Source organism: Rhinatrema bivittatum, chromosome 2 (genome assembly GCF_901001135.1).
Source record: "Rhinatrema bivittatum chromosome 2, aRhiBiv1.1, whole genome shotgun sequence".
Lineage (NCBI taxonomy): Eukaryota > Metazoa > Chordata > Amphibia > Gymnophiona > Rhinatrematidae > Rhinatrema > Rhinatrema bivittatum.
The window spans coordinates 176505505-176524375 of NC_042616.1; positions in this window are offsets into that span (position 1 = coordinate 176505505).

Here is an 18871-nt window from a genome sequence, read left to right on the forward strand (position 1 = left end):
AACAGGTCCAGCTACTCCTTAGTAGTGAGTGTTGTATCCCAGCATTCCATTCTTGTCTTCAGTCTTTGTTCCAGCCTGTTTCATCTTCCGTTGCCCGATTATTCCAGCCTTTGCATGCTTGCCTCAGCCCTATTCATCTCTCTCCCTCTCCTTTGGCGGAAACCCAGTTTGACCTCTGCCTGGACTTCAGATGCACCTGCTTTCCACCTGCTCGTGACCCTAGCTGCTTCGGTCCCTCCCTTCTTTCATTTGCAAAGATCCCACCTAAGTCCCAAAGGCTCAACCCAAGAAGAACGTGGGCTGGTGTAGGTGAAGATCATGTCCGGTCTCTGCCTCACCTGGGTCTGCCTGTTGATGGTAAGAACCTGCAGGGTTTCTCCCTGCAGATAGAGCCAATCTCACCATGGCCCAAGGGTCCACAGTCACAAAAGGGTGCTGAGGCCATGCAGCTGGTGGACTTGATGTCACTGTAGGCCATCCCTGGCATAGCTCACAGGATACAAGATCAACAAGGTGCCTTGGAGCTCCTGGCTGTGGTGATGGACTAGCTTACCACCCACTTGGTCACCCAGACCACTCCTGCAACACCATCTCCACCCATACCGATACTGCTACCTTTTTTCAGCATCCAGTTGGCCAATTTCTCAGATGTAAGCTCCACCCTGATATGCCAGGGACTCCAAATAATGTTGGGGGATTCCTTAACCAGTGCAGAATGCAGTTCCAGTTCCAGGCTCCATTATTCCCCGAAGACCGATCAAAAACCACGTACATTCTCTTCTTGCTTAATGGAACAGCATTGGCCTGGGCTTCTCCCCTCTGGGAGCAAGAGGACCCTCAACCTGCAACAGTTTATGGAGCAGTTTTGCACCATCTTTAATGAGCCAGGTCATGCAGCGGCGATGGCCTCTGATCTGCTCTACCTCTGTCAAGGTTCTGAACCTTAGCTGAATATGTGATGGAATTTTGGACATTAGATTCTGAACTAAACTGGCATGAGGACAGCTTAGTTGCCATTTTCTTAGAAAGCCTCTCTGGGAAAATAAAGGATGAGATTGCCGCCCGGGATCTTCCTACCTTGCTAGAGGCTCTCATTGTCCTAACCGGCAAAATTGATCGTTGTTTGCAGCAGAGGACTTGAGAGCCCATCCAGCATGAAGGAGTGTCCCAGCACCCAGATTTCAACATCCGCTCTCACCCCTGGCTGCCACACCTTCATCCTCTCCTCCTCCAGAAGAGCCGATGTAGTTGGGATGCTGATGCTTGGCTCCAGAAGTGAGACTCCATTGCAGACAGCAGCTCCTGTGTCTCTATTGCACAGACTGAGGCCAGTTCTTGGCTCAATGTCCACAGAGGTCAGGAAACTTAAACACTTATGGTCTTTCAGGTATATGATCCTATGTCTTACCATTCCAGCTCCCCAACTCCTCTTTTTGGTTACACTGGAACTGGGCCACACATGTTTCTCCATCCAGGCCTTTGTAGACTTCAATTCCAGAAGAAACTTCATTTTGCAAGAACTAGTCAACCAACTCCAAATTCCCACAGTCCAGATCACTTCTCCTCTGGTGATCTCCTCTCTATAGAGACACACTTCCAGGTCAAGTTATTCAGACTACATTGCCGGTAGCCTTACCCACCAGCCTCTTACATGTGAAGACCAGTTTTCATGTGATCTCCAGAACCAATCATCCCATCATACTAGGTCTCATTTGGTTCCAACATCAACCACACTTTGATTGGTCCACCTTACAACTCGCCCGCTGATGCCTCCTCATCCAGTGACAGTGGCTTCCTTATTTATGGGCCTTCCCCCTCAGTATATGGATTTCCAGGATGTCTTCTCAAAAAGAGTGCTGAACTCTTGCTCCTCATCACACGTACAACTTCAGCATTGAGCTTATCTCAGGAGTCATACCTCCACGGAGCCAAATTTACCTCCTCTCTCTCCCAGAGACTCAGGTTATGTTGGCCTATATTCAGTGAAGAACCACCTTCCCCAGCAGGGGCTGGGTGGTTCTTCACTGTGAAGAAAGAAGGATATCTCAGGCTGTGTTACCGCAACCTGAATGCCATTATTAAGAAGGACTGTCATCCACTACCTCTAATAGCGGAGCTCTTTGATCACCTACAGGGCACCAAGATATTTACAAAATTGGACCTCAGGGATGCATACAATCTCATCTGATTCAAGGATGGTGATGAATGGAAAACCACATTTAATACTCGCGATGGCCACTATGAGTATTTGGTCATATCTTTCGGGCTTTGCAATGCCCCGGTGGTTTTCCAGAAAATGTTCAATGAGATCTTTCATGATCTGCTATACACCTGCATGGTTGCATACTTGGATGACATATTGATTTTTTCTCACACTCTGAGTTCCCACCAGTGAGATGTTTGCATCATCTTGCAATGCCTGTGAGAGAATAATCTATGCGTCAAACTGGAAAAATGTCTCTTCAAACAAAAGGAACTTCATTTTCTCATATATATAATCTCATGAGACAGATTTCAAATGGATCCAGCCAAGGTAAAAGCCATCATGGACTGGCCTTGCCCAGTGGGACTCTAGGCCCTATAAAGATTCTTAGGGTTTGCTAATTATTACCACCAGTTTATTCCAAATTGCTCCTCCGTGGCAGCCCCCTTACTGCTCTTACTCGCAAGGGTGCCAAGACCAAAGATTGGCCTCCAGAAGCTATTGAGGCTTTCCAGAAGTTAAAAAACACTTTTCCTGACAAGCCTTGCCTATGTCATCCGGACTCCACATGACCCTTCATTTTATGTTTAAGTGTCTTTATTAGTTTTCGCATAAAACCAACCATGTCACATGACAAACACTGCAGCAACAATAGTTCCATACATAGGTAATAATGGCAACACATGCACACTGAGAACATAACAAATCCCAAAACCCACAATCCTCCTCCCCCTCCCTTGAACAAGCTCAGTTCAATACAAGAGACGCACGGAGATGCTGATGGGTTCTTCTCAGCCTCCCACTGTAGAGCGGTTAACTCCCCACTCTCCCCCCACCCTTCCCCCCACCCTCCCCTTAGGCCTTACTTAGGATTGAGCATGAGTGAAGCAGCGATACAGAGGGGTTTAAAGTGCAGAGGATGTGGACATATCATTCAGTATTAAACTGTGTGTCCTGTGGGGTAGTGATTGGATGTAAGCATCCCAAATGGGGAGAAAGGGCCTAGGTTTACGGACCACATCTATGCGTTCCACCACCTTCTCAGTCAAGCATAGCAGGTTTAGAGGTAAATGCCTCTACCCTGGGAGTAGGGGCTGGCCCCAGCCAACACTCTCCAGAAGGGGTACTTCGTCCATGTTCCTTGTTTTCTAAGAAGTTCTCTCTGGCCAAACGCAATCACAGCATTGGAGATTGAGAGCTCCTGGCTGTCAAACTGGCTTTTGAGGAATGACGCCATCTTCTCGAAGGGCCTCAACCCTGTGTCACAATATACACAGAATACAAGAACTTCGAACATCGACATCAAGCTCATCAGCTTAATGTGAGACAGGCCCATTGGTCTTTGGTCATCGCTCGTTTCAGTTTTGAATTACAATATCACCCAGGGCTCAAGAACCAACAGGCAAACTTTTAAAAAATTTTGAGGGTCACCTGACTGCGAGATGTGGGGCTCTGCAGAAAAGAAGAGACTGAGGGAACCCCGCATGCACGCGTGCTATATAGCATGTGTGAGCATGCTCAATGTGGCTCAGTAAAAGTTCTAGAAACTTTGACATAAGTTTTCCATGCCGGCCTCCACCTGATGATGTCAGCTTTGGGGCAGATTTTAAAACCTACGCGCGCCACCTACATTTGTGCGCGCTACCCAGCGAGCACAAATGTACGCCCGATTTTATAACATGTGCGCAACTACGCGCATGTTATAAAATCCAGGGTCAGCGCACGCAAGGGGTGCACACTAGTGCACCTTGCGCACGCCAAGTCCTAGGGGAGCCCCGATGGCTTTCCCCATTCCCTCTGAGGCTGCTCTGAAATCGGAGCGGCCTTGGAGGGAACTTTCCTTCGGCCCCCCCCCCCCCCCCCCCCCCCCCACACACACCTTCCCCTACCTGTCCCGGTCCCCAGCCTGAAAATAAAATACCCCTGTACCTTTATCACAGAAATTATGCCTGCCAGAGGCCAAGTGCCGGCATGCGATCCCCAGGCTCAGCGGCCGAAGAGAGGCCTCTGGCCCCGCCCCCTCCCCACCCCCAGACTGCCCATTTTTTCAAGCCCTGGGACTTTCGTGCATCCTGGGGCTTTACGTGCGCTGCTGGGCCTTCTGAAAATAGGCCCGGCGCATGTAACCCCCTCCTACGCGCGTAAATCCACTTGGATTTACGCGTGTAGGCTTTTAAAATCTGCCTCTTTGTGTGTAAGGACTGCCATCCTACTTGTCCTCAAAGAATGGCCTTTTTTTCACCACTTTGTATTTTGGTCTGAATCTGTTTAAATGGATAGCCAGTTTGTTTGTATAACACACCCAGAGCACATATAAAAGTCAATGGAATTAAGTCAAGACAGTTTAGACTTGAAAGACGGAGTAGAGAGGGCTGCCCTCTAATCCCTTTGCTCTTTTTACTTTTTTGAGAACCCCTAGCCTGCACAGTTAGAGATTATCCAGATATTAGGGGCAATGAAAGAAAAGAGGGAAAGGAACATAAGATTTTCTTATTCAGTAAGGTATTGAGGTATAAAGTAAATCTGGAAAAAAAATTGAACTTGTGGATCTGGGAATGTCTCAGGAAATGTGCTTTTTAATCAGAATTAGATTTTCTTATCAGTAGGCCCAGGGCTCCTTGAAAGACCTGGGAGTTAGGATGCCAAATAGACCAAACAGAATGTTCTCTTTTAATTATTCACCCCTACTAAATGCATTCAAACAGAATCTGTGAAAATGGATGCCTTTCTCTATCTCCTGGTTTCTTTCTTTTTGAGATGCTCCTGATCAAATTTCCCCCCTCATACTTAGGTGATTTTAAGCTCTGAAACTTTGACTTTGTTTGGAGAAAAGGGCAGGTGAAAATCAGGGATAAGTTTTTAATTGGACAAAATGTTAGAAGAGCTCTAGGCCTTCCTGATTTTGAGGCTTATGGATGGGCCTTGGGCCATCCATTTGAAAAGTATTCTCATGCTGTGGAATGCCCCTGAGGAGAAACGTTTGGTTGAGATGGAGAAATCTAACCTTCCCTGCAATATTAATTTCAGTCAGTTCTATGTATGCCCTACAAATTGGAAAAGACCTTGACTGTGGAGCATTCCTTCTTGAATTAGTCCTACACACAAGTCTCTTCTCGCTTGTCCTCAATAACCCATTTGTGGAAAAACCTATACCTACCCAAATATATTAAAAGAATTTACTTTTCCTGATTGCATAATCATGGCAAACAATATGCTGGAAAGTTTTCTAATGAGGGGAAATTTCGCTTCTTCCAGCAACTACAGGATAGAGTGAAAGGAGATGTTGTACTAGTACCATAGTTCCTGAGGTTGCATGGTCCTTGTAAAGGTTTGTGGGTATGCGGGCTCTTGGCCCAAGGTGAGCATTGTCACTACCTGTGGGGAGGGGCCCCACAGGTCTACACCGTCATGAGGCGAGGTCTGGCTCAGCAGTGAATTCTTGGGAGAGACTGTGGAATGGTTCCGAGGAGCGGGGCTGAGACACAGCAGGCATGGATTCCCACCATTTGTGGAACAGGCTGGAAGTCAGTACCTGGGCAGAGACCTCCGGAGGAGATGACGCTAGGCAGGCCCGTGGAGCGGGGAGCGCGACACGGGACATGCAGGAGGTATTCTGGAGAAGCAACCCCGAGGGGTGGAGTTACACAATGAAGGAAGTACTTGGTGCGATGATGTAGGCCAACCCGCAGAGCGGGGAAGCCCGAGTCAGGTCTCCAGCGAATGACGTAGGACAGCCTGAGAAGCGGGAGGCAACGGTAGGGCCTGGTAGCAGAGTCAAGGGTACAGCACCGAGGAACGGGGAAGCACTGATAGTCCCAAGGGTAAACGTAGGCACTACCCCGAGGAGCGGGAAAGCACAGACAGTCACAGGAAAGAGTGTAGGCACTTCCCCGAGGAGCGGGGAAGCATGGAGGTAGAACTCCCAAGTGGTAAAGGTGTTCCCAGAGGCAGCCCTGAGGAGCAGGGAGCCAGCAGGATAGGACTTATTAGAAGGCGCAGGGCTAGCCCGAGGAGCGGGGGAAGCCAGACCAGGTCCCTGTAGAGTGCGTGCACTGGCCCCCAAGGAGTGGGTACCAGGCAGGGTCCAGAGTCCAAGAAGTCCGATTGTGTCACACCAGGAACGGCAGAGACAGGAGCTCGTAGAGAAGTAGTGGAACTCATTGCCAAGTTGGCTAGCTGAGGGAGAAGGTAGAGTTTAAGTACTCTGATGCAATGACATCTTCAATCCGGGATGCCCAAGAGGTTCCCGCAAAAGGGGCTTTAAAAGAGGATCAGGTGGCACTCACGCACACCTAGTAAGGTCCGGGGTCGGCATGGAGGATGGTGGCATCTTGACCTCCAAGAGGAGCCATAGGGAATGCGGCGGCAGAGACTAGCCCGCATCACAAGCAGGCCTGGGGCACGAAGCAGGATGGTGCAAGATATGAGTAGACGCTGTCGCAGCCATCTGCAACCAACGGTAATAACAGTCCTTACTTCAGGAAATGGTGTGGAAAATTTTGGTAGAATGCAACCATTTGAAAATTTGCTTTTTGGGAAAGTATATAACAGGGGTTTAATTTCCAAAATGATTTGGATACTGCTAGATGAGATGGCTGATCTGATTGAAAGGTACAAGGATCTCTGGGTTAATCCCTGGTCAAAGATCTTGATAAAGATGAGTGGGATCACATAATATGGAGACTTTACCAGGGCAATTCTCTGTGCAAGACTAGTAGGGAGAATGGCTATAAAATACTGAATCACTGGTATCACACCCCTGTCAAGCTGCATAATATGAAGCTGAGGGACTCTGACAAGTGCTGGAGAGGCTATGAGGAGGTGGGTTCCAGGAGTCACATGGTGTGGACATGCCCCCTGATCAGACTATATTGGAAGGAAGTAATATCTTATATTTATACTATTATAGAGATTTCACTTCTCCATGACCTGGCAAGGATTTTGTTTGGCCTACCGATCCAAAGAATCACTTTCTGCCATAAGGGTAATATTCCCTTGGTGATCGACTTATTGGTTACTGTGAGAAAGAATGTAGCCCAACTCTGGAAATCATCGAAGATGCCATCTTTCACCATGTGGGTCCAAACAGTCCTGAAAGTTTTTCAATGGAACTTATGTACTTCTTTGTGAAATAGAGTTATCAGAATGTATTGAAGATATGGGACTCTTTCCTGAAATTTGCTAGTAAGGACATGGGGATGACATCATCAACTATTAGCAGGTGAAATCTATGGTTTGTCTATCACTGCTCCCAACTGGAGATAGGGCAACGGTTTGTCTATACTCTTACTCCCTTTATAGATTTGCTATTGTTGATGAGTGGAACTTTAGAGCTCTTAATGACTGTACTTAATTCATTTCTGATATCTAATTAAGAATGCCTGAGTCTGCTTAACAAGAATTGCTATTTTGTATGCTTCATTGATTTATTGTTCTGATCAAGTATTGTATTACTCCCTTATGGAATCCTTGCATTCAGTTTTATTACTGTGTGCTTTTCTAACTAAAAGAATTTTAAAAGCAAAAAAGAATTTGCTGAAACATCTTGTCTGCATGTCTTGACTCGATTGTAAACTCCAGGGAATAGGAACTGTCTCTTATGTGTACTGTTCAGTGCTGTGCAGTCTCATAGTGCTATAGTAACACAAAGCAGTAGGCTGGCCTAGTGGCTCGGGTGGTAAGGGCTGTTCACTGTCACACATAAGGTCCCATGTTTAATCCCTGTATCGCATCTTCTCTTCCCCAAGTCAGCTGGGCTGGAGATAGCTCAGAGAGGGGAGGGAAAGAAAAGTCATTCATGGTCACCACTTAAGGGTAGTAACTCGTGTCTAGATTCAGGACACAAGATTGTAGGCGTTTGGAAAAAGCCCTGGTATCTGGCCCATCACTGCAATGACTGGGCTAAAAAATAATGTAAGTTGGGAGGAGATATAAAATACCTGGGTAGTTGCAAACAAAGACTCCCAGTGACAAAGCCCAGCGCTGGTTCCAACTGAGCTAGAAGTACAAAGCAGCAGACAGAAACTACCAAGTCAAAAAAAAAAAAAGAGAATAAATATAGCACAGTAGTAGTTAAATAGGTTTCCCTACCCCAAAATTAAGATTCACTTCTTTATTTTTATGTTGAAAATACAGAATTTAAAGTTATAAGAAATTAAATCAGATAATTACACAAGAGAATGTAACTTTGGTGTCCCCCTTCTTCCACTCCCTGGGACACAATTTCTGAATTCAACAGTCCTGTAACCTCGTCCATGATCATGGAGTACTTCTGAATGTTCTGCTGGTAGATGCCTCATGGGGAGTCACTGTATAAATAGCAGGAGATGTAACTACAGGAAAGATTCAGTGCTGGTTGGAAGAGGCTGTCAGAGTACTGGCAGTGATCTGGGAGGTCTCATTTTTCTTTATGGCAGTGTGTGGCACCTACTCAAGATATGAAAAAACATTTGGTGGTAAGTAGATTAGCTGACAGAGAAAAAGATTTTAGACCATTTAAGAGGCACATTTTCAGTAAACTGCTCAATATAGCTAGTCTGCAGATGAAAAGACATCTTTAAGGATTCTGTAGATCATCAGTTATACTCTAGCTGGCCATCTCACTGCTGATGACTGACTGAAAATGTACCCTAGTAGGGATGTGAATCGTGTCCTCGATCGTCTTAACGATCGATTTCGGCTGGGAGGGGGAGGGAATCGTATTGTTGCCGTTTGGGGGGGTAAAATATCGTGAAAAATCGTGAAAAATCGTTAAAAATCGAAAAATCGAAAAACCGGCACATTAAAACACCCTAAAACCCACCCCCGACCCTTTAAATTAAATCCCCCACCCTCCCGAACCCCCCCCAAATAACTTAAATAACCTGCGGGTCCAGCGGCGGTCCGGAACGGCAGCGGTCCGGAACGGGCTCCTGCTCTGAATCTTGTCGTCTTCAGCCGGCGCCATTTTCCAAAATGGCGCCGAAAAATGGCGGCGGCCATAGACGAAAAAGATTGGACGGCAGGAGGTCCTTCCGGACCCCCGCTGGACTTTTGGCAAGTCTCGTGGGGGTCAGGAGGCCCCCCACAAGCTGGCCAAAAGTTCCTGGAGGTCCAGCGGGGGTCAGGGAGCGATTTCCCGCCGCGAATCGTTTTCGTACGGAAAATGGCGCCGGCAGGAGATCGACTGCAGGAGGTCGTTCAGCGAGGCGCCGGAACCCTCGCTGAACGACCTCCTGCAGTCGATCTCCTGCCGGCGCCATTTTCCGTACGAAAACGATTCGCGGCGGGAAATCGCTCCCTGACCCCCGCTGGACCTCCAGGAACTTTTGGCCAGCTTGTGGGGGGCCTCCTGACCCCCACGAGACTTGCCAAAAGTCCAGCGGGGGTCCGGAAGGACCTCCTGCCGTCCAATCTTTTTCGTCTATGGCCGCCGCCATTTTTCGGCGCCATTTTGGAAAATGGCGCCGGCTGAAGACAACAAGATTCAGAGCAGGAGCCCGTTCCGGACCGCTGCCGTTCCGGACCGCCGCTGGACCCGCAGGTTATTTAAGTTATTTGGGGGGGGTTCGGGAGGGTGGGGGATTTAATTTAAAGGGTCGGGGGTGGGTTTTAGGGGGTTTTAGTGTGCCGGCTCACGATTCTAACGATTTATAACGATAAATCGTTAGAATCTGTATTGTATTGTGTTCCATAACGGTTTAAGACGATATTAAAATTATCGGACGATAATTTTAATCGTCCTAAAACGATTCACATCCCTATACCCTAGTAGCCAAAATGCCTTAGGAATACACCCTCTTCCGTTGGCCACAATATCCCTCCTTCTCACCCCAAGCAACCAAATTGGCAGAAAACTCCACCACCCCCATCATCAGCAATGATACACTTTCTCTCCCTGATCAGCAGTAGGACCTTTTCTCCCAACCCCCTAAGCCGCAATCTCTCGTTCCCCTCCTCTTGGTGACCCGATTGGCAGCAGAACAACCCCTGTGAGCCATGATCCCCCTTCCTCCCTCCAGCCCCCTGAACCGGTTCTCCCCTCTCTCCTACCTCCAGAGCTCCGGTCTCCAGAATCGCTCCTCCTTCCTCTGTGCCCTTCCCATGGCTTCTCTTCCTTACTGTGTCTATTGAAAAGATCTTGAAGAATCAGTCCTACCTTGAGGCCAGAGGATGAAGATGAGTCCATTGACTTACAAACTGGATTCTCCATAAATTATTTGGTTGAAAAACTGCCTCAAAAGTATGTGAAATAAAGTATCTGTTTTTAAGTATTTGCAATTGTACAGCTGAAGGGTTTCTCTCACCTACTACAGAAATTAGAGCACCAACCCAGATCATGTTTTCCATGCTACTGCCTTTTTGTGTTTTTGACAATTGTGTAAATAGTTGGCTAATGAACTGCTTTCTATATTTTATTTTTGGCTTGACTAGCTTTTGTGGCTCACACCTTTCTGCTTCACTTCTAATTTCTTTGAGACCCTGTTTGCACTCACAGACCACTTCAACATCTGCTTGACCCCTGAACTGGCCCAGCTATCTAGCTTGGCTAGTTATGGACTAGAGAGGCCACATATGGATATAGCAGAATCAGTTGAAGAGTGGATTAGGGAAAAATATTTTTAAAAATATGGTGTAGTCATAAGCAGATACACAGCTTTTATTCTAAACAAAATATAAGAACCAAATACAGTATATTATGACTAGCAAAAAGTGCCCGGCGTTGCTCAGGTATTCTGGTCTATAAGAGCCTGTATATGCATGTGCCAGTATATATGTGCCTGCACCTGTGGGTGTGGGTGCCTCTGCCTGTGTGTACTGTGTAGTTGCATGTGCGTGTCTCCATGTGTATGTGAGCGCCTATGCATGCACCTATGTGTGTGTGCGGGCCTGTTCCTGTGGGTATGGGTGAGTGTGGGTGTGGGTGTGTGTGCATATATCTATGTGCGTCTCTCTCTCCCTGTGTGTGTCTGTGTGTCTGCCTATGCGTTTTCATGTGTGTGTGGTGTGTGCATGTGTGAGCCAGTAGTATGAGCCTGGTCACACTTGTGAGAGTTTGTGTGCATTCCTGAGAGCTTGTGTGCACCTATGTGAGTGTGCTTATTCCTGCCTGTCCCTGTGTGGTGGGAGCATGAGAGACAGGGCTTTGCAGAGCAACGCTGGGTACTGTTCACTATTAGTGGACAGTACCCAGCGTTGCTCAGGTTGTCTGTTCGATATCAGCCAGGTTGTTTGTGTACCTGTGTGTGTAAGCTTCTGTGCCTGTGAATGTGTGGGCATGTGACTGTGTGTGTATGTGTATTGTGTGTGTGGGAGGGTGCCTGTGCCTATGTATATTCCTCTGTTTGTGTGTGTGTGTGTGTGTATGCATGTGCGAGCCTGCGTGCACTTGTATGCATTCCTGTGAGCTTATGTGTGCTTGTGTGCACCTGTGTGTGTGCCAATACCTGCTTATCTCTATGTGTGGAAGCGTTAGAGACAGGACCTTGCAGACAGAGCATGTTAGTGAACTGTATCTGGCATTGCTAGGGTTGTCTGGTCAATAACAGTCTATGTGTGCGCTCCTGTCTGTGTATGTGTATGTGTGCTCGCCTGCGTGTGCATCTTTGTGTGTGTCTGCTTGTGCCTGTGTATGTGGGTGCCTGTGTGTGCCTTTTTTTATGTATGTGTGTGTGCGTGCACGCAACAATGCTTTGCAGACAGAGCATATTGTCTTTGCACACTGTACCTCCCACTGTTCCACTTGGTAGCCACAGATAGACATGACAGTTTGACTGACCGAATGACTGACTGACACAAGGAGGTCCACATTAATTGCTGTATGGCTCGGCTAGTTAGCTGGCTAAATTTATCTGGCTAACTTATCCTAGATATTCAGATAGCAGCCCAGTTACACCACTGAATATATTTCACTGTCTTAAAGTTAGCCGGGTAAGTTTATCTGGGTAACTTTGGGGTAGGTCCAGGAGGCAAACAGAGTTAGCGGGATAACTTACCCAGTTAACTCAGCTCCCAATTACTCGCATTCCCCTCCCATCACTTAGCTGAATACTTAAAACATGTCACTTAGCCAGATAAGTCAGAACTTATCAAGCTAAGTGGCACTGAATATGGAGCTCCAGCCTTTTATCTATATAGATGAAAAAGAAAGGCACCAATTTACAGGCTTCTTTCAGAGCTGAGAGTAAGGTATCTATCTAGAAGGATGACATTCAACCTTTTATACCTGAATGTTGATAAGACAGAAGTGATTCTCCTTAATCACTTCCCCTTAAATAACACTCCATTATTCTTTCAATTTGATGGCAGCACTATTCCGATTGCAACACAAGTACACAATTTTGGAGTTTGGCTTGAGTCTAGTAAGTAAATTCAATAGTAAAAGGATCTTTTTCAAATTATACATATTGTATAGGATGAAACCATTGTTGAATCCTGTAGACTTGCAAGCACTAGTCCTTACAACTCTGGATTATTGTAACTTTATCATCGGGGTTCAGCAAACATTCTCAGGGCATTACCAACAGCACAGAATTCAGCTGCCCATATTGGACCGGATTTTCAAAAGGTTACGCTCACCGGGCCTATTTTCAAAAGGCCCGGTGACACGTGTAAAGCCCCGGGACGCGTGTAAGTCCTGGGGCTTACAAAAAGGGGCGGGGTGGTCCAGGGGTGGGGCGGGACCAGAGGCTCCTGGCACAGTGGCCATTTGCTGCTGTGCCAGGGATCACGCGCCGGAAGTCAGCCAGCTCGCACAACTTACTTAGGGCTCAAGTAAGGCCCTGCCCCTCGGACTGCCTCGTCCCTCCCCCTCCCTGTATCTTTTTGCAAGCCCCAGGATTTACATGCGTCCCGGGGCTTTACGCGCGTCAACGGGCCTTTTGAAAATAGGCCCATTATATCTACTCTAGTCACTTCATTGGCTTCCTGTACAATGGAGAATCCAATGTAAAATTGCAATTCTGATTCATACGTTATTAAGCCCTGCTTCTGTGCCATCCTACATGTTTACAATCCTCCTTGTGCTTTAAGATCAGCACAATGCAGTTTGCTCAAAGTCCCCTCACCAAGGCTTGCTTACTTAATGGAAACCTGAGAGAGAGTCTTCTCAGTAGCAGTCCCTATTTGGAATACAAAGCCGAAAAGTTTGCATTCCAGAACCTATATGCAGACATTTAGAAAACATTTGAAGGCCTTCCTATCCATTTAGGCATTTTAGCTTGGGGTATAAATCTTTGACATTCCTCTCAGGATGCCTTTGTTAGGGTTAGTTGGTATGTACGCCCTGAGCCGAGGTGAGAGATGGTACTGCCCACAGGGAGGAGCCCCTTGAGCCTCACCGTCGGGAGGCGAGGTCTCAACTGACATCAGATACAGTATCAGTCTACAGTCTTTATTAAAGAGACAGAATGGCACTACCCGCGGAGTGGGGGGGTGCCAGAGAGGAGGTCTCACAGACCCAGAGACACAGGGTCGGTGGAATGGGGATACCTAGAGAGGATACCTCTGTAGAGTTGGTAATGGTCCGCAGAGCCATGAGGTCTTCAGTAGAGATGGTAGTGGCCCGCGGAGTAGGGTACACCGAAGAATATCCTCAGCAGAGTCGGTAGTGGTCCGCAGAGTGGGGTACGCTGATGAGTTCCTTAGTAGAGATGGTAATGGTCCGCAGAGTGGAGTACACCAGAGAGGGTCCTCAGTAGAGATGATAGCGATCCGCAGATGAGGTCCTTAGTAGAAATGGTAATGGCCCGCAGAGTGGAGTACACCAGTGAAGGTCCTCCATAGAGATGATAGCGGTCTGCAGAGCGGGGAACACCAATGAGGTCCTCGGTAGAACAGGAAGTAGTCCACAGAGCGGGGAACTCATGAAAAGAGTAGCGATGGTTCCAAAGAAGCCCCGGAGAATGGGGGAGGCAGAAGTCCCAAGTGTTAGGCCCTCCAAGGAGCAGATAGCCAAGACGAGGAGAGGGCCCCCAAGGAGTGGGTACCCGAGACGTCTTACGCCTGGAAGCAGGAACTGGAATGCAGGTCCTCTGAGAGCGAGGGGGATTTGGCAAGAAGGGTTCTCTTTGCCAAGTCATCAGTAGGCAGGACCAGCTGGTTTAAATATTCTGGAGGGATGACGTCATCCGGAGGTCATCCCGAGGTTCCCGCCATGACATGCTTAAGACTGGCCCGTGCACTCGCATGCCTAAGGGATTCCGACGGCTAGATGGCGGTCGGCGGCGTCCATGCCACGCCGGGAGGCCTGGGAGCGGTAGGCAGGCCATCGGCAGCTGGCGGAGGCTGCCAGTCTACTCCACGAAGTCAGGGAAGTGAAGAAAGAGGTGAGCAACAGCGGTCGCAGCTGTCTGCGATCAACGGGCGTAACAGCCTTTTTCCTTTCAAGATGCTTTTGCAGGGATTTGTCAATTTTTTTCCTCTTGTCTCTCTTGTTGTCTTTAGTTTTATGTTTATCATTGTGTCTAGTTATGTCTTATTTTGTGATGAATTAATCATGTTTGTTTATATGTACTCTACCTTGAATGGTGGATAACCTGTGAAATAAATCTTTTAAAATAAACAAATAGAGCCAAAATTAAAGCAATGGAGCTATGAAACAGGCAAGTTTATATTTTGAATAATTTATTCAGTGCTGCTGCTCTAATAATTTCTCTTATTTTTGACGACTGTAAATTCCATTTATCTTAGTAGTAGATCTCTATATATGTAACCTGGGCACTCTGTCCTCTAGATTGTTGGTGGCCAGAATAGGTTCTTATGCTTGTTACAAAAAATATTTGCAGCAAGAGAATTTTGGGGTATCTCCTTCATTTGCTGTGATTATCAAATGTGATATATTACAATAATAGCAGCATGTTCTTGAATGAGATTCAAACATCCTCTTTTACTGTTGCAACAAAACATTTAGTAAAATAACAAGTCAGACATGGAGCAATTTGGTGATGTTCAACATGGATAATTCTTCTCAGCCAAATAGCATGAATTTATACAATTATATTTCACCTTTTCAAGTATATTAAAACCAGAAACCTACAAGGGAGTCAGTTGGCTTATTAGATGATTTGGGGGGGGGGGGGGGGAGGGGGAAGAGTGGAAATGAGGGGATAAGGAATGGTCAGGAAGGACAAGACCATAGCAGGACCTACAGGCCTGGAATGCCATGCCCGCTGACATTCGGCAAGAACTCTGCCCCCAAAAATTCAAACAAAAGCTTAAAACCTGGCTTTTCATACGAGTCTTCACCTGATCCTTCCCTCTTTCGCTCACTCCCCCATGCAGCGATTTGCAATATTCTTCCCTTGCTTCCACTTTCATCCTAGTACATTTCTTAAACCTTTCGTTATATTAACGTAAATATGATCAGTTTTATACCTATTTTACCAAACTATTGAAAACATGTACATATATTTTAATGCCCTCTATTCCTCTTTCCCACCCCTCCTCTCCCCCCTCTTGGTTTTCCACTTCCCTTTTCCACCCCTTTTGCTCCCTGCTCCTCTTGCTTTTGTATTATATTTGCAATATTGTTATCCTCCTTTTATTATATATTCATTATTGTATATACTCATTATCGTTCCCAGTTACCATTATGCCCTTTTACTTGTAAAGCAATGTTGCTACCCTTGATGTTACCTGGAAACCGATATGATGTTACCCTACGAATGTTGGTATAAAAAAAAACCAACTCTAAATAAATAAATAAATATTAATTCTTTGCTTCAGCGTTTACTGAGAAGGATGTTGGAGAGATGCCCACACCTGAACCCCTTCTTTCTAGGTGAAGATGGAAGGAAGGCCAAACAATTGCCGGTATGGTTAAAAGGTGAAGTGAAAGAGGGTATTTTAGCCAAAAGATCGTCATTCATGAATTTGAAGAAGGATCCATCTGAAGAAAATAGGAAAAAGCATAAGCATTGGCAAGTTAAATATAAAACATTGATAAGATAGGCTAAAAGAGAATTTGAAAAGAAATTGGCCATAGAGGCAAAAACTCATAATGAAAACTTTTTAAACTACATCTGAAGTGAGGGAATCGGTTGGACCATTAGATGATCGATGAGTTAAAGGGGCACTTAGGGAAGATAAAGCCATTGTGGAAAGACTAAATGAGTTCTTTGCTTCGGTGTGTACTGAGGAACATGTTGGGCAGATATCCATTCTGGAGACAGTTTTCAAGGGTAATAATTCAGATGAACTGATCCAAATCACTGTGAACCTGGAAGATATAGTAGGCCAGACTGACAAACTGGACTGGATGGCATATATCCCAGGGTTCTGGAAGAACTCAAAAATGAAATTTTAGCCCTAATAGTAGTAATTGGTAACCTATCATTAAAATCATCCATTGTACCTGAAAACTGGAAAGTGGCCAATGTAATTCCAATATATAAAAAGGGCTCCAGAGGTGATCCGGGAAACTATAGACTGGTGAGCCTGACTTCAGTGCCGGGAAAAATCATGGAAACTGTTATAAAGAATAAAATCACAAAATATTTAGATAGACATGGTTTAATGGGACACAGCCAGCTTGGATTTACCCAAGGAAAGTCTTGCCTCACAAATCTACATTTTTTTAAAGGAGTGAATAAACATGTGGACAAAGGTGAACCGGTAGACGTGGTGTATTTGGATTTTCAGAAGGCATTCAACAAAGTCCCACATGAGAAACTTCTATGAAAACTAAAAAGTTATGGGATAGGAGGCGATGTCCTTTTGTGGATTGCAAGTTGCTTAAAAGACAGGAAATAGAGAGTAGGATTAAATGGTCTGTTGTGTTTTCACAGTGAAAAAAGGTAAGCAGTGGAGTGCCTCAGGGATCTGTACTTAGACTGGTGCTTTTTAATATATTTATAAATGATCTGGAAAGAGATATGATGAGTGAGGTGATCAAATTTTCCAATGACACAAAAATATATAGAGCATTTAAATCTCAAGCGGATTGTGAAAAATTGCAGGAGGACCTTGAGAGACTAGAAGATTGGGCTTCCAAATGGCAGATGAAATTTAATGTGGACAAGTGCAAAGTGATGCATATAGGGAAAAATAACCCATGCTATAGTTACACAATGTTAGGTTCTATCTTAGGAGCTACCACCCAGGAAAGAGATCTAGGCATCATAGTGGATAATACATTGAAATCGTCGGCTCAGTGTGCTGCGGCAATCAAAAAAGCAAACAGAATGTTAGAAATAATTAAGAAGGGAATAGTAAATAAAACGATGGATGTCATAATGCTTCTGAATCGCTCCATGATTGTTATTATTTGTGATAGTTGTGGGTGGATCCTTGGGCCGGTGGCAGCTGACCACGCCCTCGGGGGAAGATCCAGAGAGGGACCACCGGTTAGGCTCAGACTTGGGAGACAGACACACACAAGTTCTTTTATTAAACTGTTTTTGAGAACCACCAGAGGTGGCAGTAGTGAGCTGGAAGAGCCTGGCTGGGCTGTAGTCCCTCAGGCACTGGAACAGCGATCCTGGATAACTGAGCTGTAGAGAAACTGAGATAGTGAGTAGGCAGAGTATGCAGAGTTCAGGAACAGAACCTTGATGGTAACACTCACACTGTAGTCTCTTAGAATAGCCCAGGAGCTAGAATGAAGTAGGCCCTCGAGGAGCGAGTTCCTGGTTCCAGGGAAAGCTCTGAGAGAGAGATGGTAACTCACTGGTATTGTAGGCAGCGGTGACTTCCTGGCAGAAGTTATATCCAGTAGCAGGTCTGGGAACGTGGACCCTCGAGGAGTGAGTACTGGTTCCAGACTGCGACCTGAAAAGAAAAAGAGAGAGCGAGGCCCCCGAGGAGCGGGTACCCCTGGTAAAGTCCGAAGAGGCAGAGTAGCAAGGTATGCGGAGAGCGAATCCCATCCGCGACGATACCTGGAGGCAGCTAGGTAGGAAACCTTTTGCTAACTCGATTAGTTAGCGAAATGAAAGACCTTTAAATATCCGAAGATGATGACGTCATCTCAGGGGGACGCCCCTGAGGTTCGCGCCACTGCTGGTACTTGAGTCAGGGCCGTGATGCGCGCGCACCCTTAGGCCTCAGGAGAACATGGCGGAAGGCAGCGTCTAGCCGGTCCGGGAACGCCAGAGGATGTTGGCAAGATGACGCCGCAGCAACCAAACTTCCATCAACCCAGGAGGGAGTTGCCAAAGAGGCAAGGAGGGCGGAGTGGAGACGTTGGGCAGCGATGGTCGCAACAATGGTGAGACTGCATCTTGAATACTGTGTGCAATTTTGGTCGCTGCATCTCTAAAAAGATAAAGTTGCACTGGAGAAACTGCAGAAAAGGGAGACCAAAATAATAAGTGGCATGGAACGACTGCCCTATGAGGTAAGGCTAAGGAAGTTAGGGCTGTTCAGTTTGGAGAAGAGACACCTGAGGGGGGATATGATAGATGGTTACAAAATCATGAAAATACTTGAAAAAGTTAATTAAATTGGTTTTTTACACTCTTGGATAATAGAAGGACTAGGGGGCACTCCATGAAGTTAGCAAGTAGCTCATTTAAAACAAATCGAAGAAAATTATTTTTCTCCCAATGCATAGTTAAGCTCTGGAATTCATTGCCAGAGGATGTGGTTACAGCAGTTAGTGTAACTGGGTTTAAAAAAGGTTTGGATAAGTTCCTAGAGAAAAATTCATAAACTGCTATTAATTAATAATAAGTAGTAGCTTGAGATTTA